General features: G+C 48.5%; 1 pseudogene; it reads right to left on the reverse strand.

Moving 5' to 3' along the window:
* Positions 1 to 624: 624 nt before the first annotated feature.
* Positions 625 to 742, reverse strand: LOC126428613 (5S ribosomal RNA; annotated as a pseudogene).
* Positions 743 to 3457: the final 2715 nt, after the last annotated feature.

A 3457-nucleotide genomic window follows, 5' to 3' on the forward strand; every position in this document is an offset into this window, starting at 1 on the left:
CGAAGGAAACACTGCAGCATACTCCATACAGTGCGGATCTTTCTCCGTGTCATTTTCACAGTTTTGGCGACCTGAAGAAAGACATGCAGTTGCAGTCGGGTGAGGGAGTGCTGGAGTGGGCGCGGTTGTGGATCCGTCAGCTGCTGACTGTGTTCTTCGAAACATGATTGATTGTCTCGCCTCCCAGGGGGATAAATGTCTTAACACCTGTGGTGATTACTTTTGAATGGAACCACTACATGGTCCCGTTGTGGCGAGTGTACGGTTTTCATTTGAATGCCCTTAATAAATTATTAAAACTACAATTTTCTATGACAGATTGGCCACCAGAGTGCATTTTTTTTTCATGCTTATACAAGTCATCACACATGGTAGGAAATACAGGATGTAATAAGAATGTATGGCTAAACTTTCAGGAAACATCCTCATAAGTACTAAATTAAACTCCGTCCGAACAGGCCTTGGAAGTCCCAACGTTACCGACCGGCCGTCGTGTCATCCTCAGCCCACAGACATCACTGGATGCGGATATGGAGGGGCATGTGGTCAGCACACGGCTCTCCCGGCCGTATGTCAGTCAAGTAGCTCCTCAGTTTGCCTCACAAGGCCTGAGAGCACCCCGCTTGCCAACAGCGCTCGGCAGACCGGATGGTCACCCATCCAAGTGCTAGCCCAGCCCGACAGCGCTTAGCTTCTGTGATCTGGCGGGAACCGGTGTTACCACTGCGGCAAGGCCGCTGGCATCCTCACAAGTAGAGGAAGAAAATATATAGACGTGAGTCCGGAAACACTTTATTTCCGTGTTAAGAGTTCAGTTTCTGCAGCTCTTCAACACATCAATCATCCTCTTTGAAACGAAGCTTCATCCGTGAATGGCACATCTGCCCTTAAGTGAGAACTGAAGTGTTTCTGAAAGAAGTACCCGCTGAAGTGTGCCCTTGCAGGAAAATCAGCTGCCGATAGTGTCTGCACACGCTGTACACGGTAGGGATACAGCAGGTTCTCACGTAGCACTCTCCAGACAGCTATGTGGTCGACGTTAATTGTTGCAGCTACTTCACTTACGCTGACACTAGGGATGACTTCAACTGCACGAAAAAGTTTCTCCTCCAGATGAGACGTGCTCATCCTTTTATGTCTTCCCCAGTAGCCAGTAGTAGGCTTAAGCGCCCCATGCTTCCTAAGACGACGATCAGTCGCCGTAAACGTCGTCCTGTGGTGACACTGGCGTTCTGGAAATTTGTCCCGATACAAACGCTAAGTGCCACGGTTATTACCATTTGCTGATCTGTACAGCAAATGGGCATCTTCCACCTATGCATTTGGGTAAACTTCCATTACATTATGCCGCAATCAAGTCCTTGGTGGACATTAAACTGATGATGCTACGTGCTTGAAGCAAGTAGAGCAATGAGGTTACATCATGTCAACAAGAGCAATGACTTGAATCACATGTCAACATTACATGGGTTCAATTGGAGCAACAAACACTGACGGTGAACCTAAAAACTAAAATTTACTGTACATTGCAGCGAGAAACAGCCTAAAGGATATTTTGAACATTTCATGTAAGAAACGTTTCATGTAATGCCGGTACGGTGTGTTTCTGAGTTTCCCATGGTTAATGTGATTATGAAAAGCAGAAAATGAGCTGAATATCGAAATGAAGCACTTCCGGACCCATGTCAGTATAAGACATTTAATGCGTCTATGCGTCAGGAATATTTCGTGAAAAATTGGCTACAGTTTTTGTAACACCCGGATAAGGGACGTCAAAGGCGTCAGACGTTGTGTGATCACTGTGGAAGACACGGAGACGTCACATCCTCGTGTGAGACAGCGTTATCAGCACCTGGGTTTGAAAGGCGTCCCAGTATGGGTCTCCGTTTGGCCGGGTGGTGGAATTCTGAACTATCCAGATTTGTGACAGTGTCCCTAGCGGGAATTGCTTGGAAATGCGAGGGCAGACCTACCTGTCGTCTAGGTTACGGCGACCACGTCCGACCAACAGAATGGAAGATCGCCGCATTGTGCACCAAGCATATCGTCACCCTTCGCGTCTGCGACCACCATCCGAGAACAAGTAATGGACTCCGCATACTCTGTCATCCTGCACTATTGGACGTAGACTAGCAGCAGCCGAACTAGCGACATAACATGTATTGGGTAGCCTGCCCTTACCACCACAGAAATAACGTCTGCATTTGTAGTGGTACTGTGATCGGAATGCTCAGACTGCTAACGGATGGTGCCGCATTATGTTGAGTGATGAATTGCTGTTTTTGCATTGCCTTGGATAATCATCGAGTTTGGCAGCAACTTGGGGAGAGATCCCCTTCTTCTGATGTTTTTTACTCCTGGCGTCATGGTGTGTGGTGCTGTTGAGTACGGCTTCGGTCCACAGACTGCGGGAACTCTGGTAGCAAAGCAGTACGTCATGTACATCCTGCGTCCTCGAATGTTAATTCTCATGTGGCAGCATTGTGGTGCCATTTTTCAACAGAACAGTGTTCGACCACATATAGAACGTTTTCTACGAACTGTCAGCGTGGTTTTGAGGTATCGACCAGAAAGATCCCTTTATGTGTTGACAACGGAACATGTACTCAGTCTCAGTATAAGGCACGGAAAAGTCGTGCGGGAACGTTTACCCGAAAGTGAATGTCAAATGGATGACGATGCTGACGACGCCACTTTGCAGTAGGGTAAATAAGCCTAGAAAAGATACAGGGGTGTTGAAATAATTACATCAGTTGAGGGGAAGCTTTCGTCAGGAGACGGTACAACGGCTCTTGACGCCCTTCCCAACCTAATCAGTGCACTCATTCTTACCAGAGGGTGTACAACGTCTAACCGATAAGTGGGCTCATGCTGGCACTTTCTTCGAAAATTTGATACAATTCTGTAACCACTGGAATAACATTACATACCCCTCAACCGGTGAAGTTTCATTTCATCCCCCCACCTCCCCTTTTGGGTGGTTCACTTTTTATGTCAAGCAATGTATTTTGGAAGGTGATCTTAGCTGTTATAAGACACGGAGAAGTTTTACAGAGTCCTTTATCCAACAATGTCGAATGGCTGACGATGATGATGATGATGATGATGATAACCACACTTCGCTGTACGGCAAGTGACCCTAGAACGGATACAGCGAGTGGCCGCCTGGTTGTACATGTTATCAGCCTGCGACAGCGGCTGGCTTCGCCGCTGGTGAAAGCTACCAGAGAGCTGTTTCGCGAGTGGCGAGACCGGAGAACGGACAGCCCCGCGCGTGATAACGCGGTCGGATCGTAAACCAGTGTGCTCCTTTGTGGGCAGCGTCGCACGCCAGCCGGAGAGCGGGCGTTGGCGCACTGAGCGAATAGGTGTGACCTCACGCGCCCTGGGTGCTGCAGATTAGACCCGTGGGCCGCGGTATACCGCACTCGGTTCTCTAACAGGCTGCCAGGTAAGC

The sequence above is a fragment of the Schistocerca serialis genome, chromosome 12, assembly GCF_023864345.2.
Source record: "Schistocerca serialis cubense isolate TAMUIC-IGC-003099 chromosome 12, iqSchSeri2.2, whole genome shotgun sequence".
NCBI lineage: Eukaryota > Metazoa > Arthropoda > Insecta > Orthoptera > Acrididae > Schistocerca > Schistocerca serialis.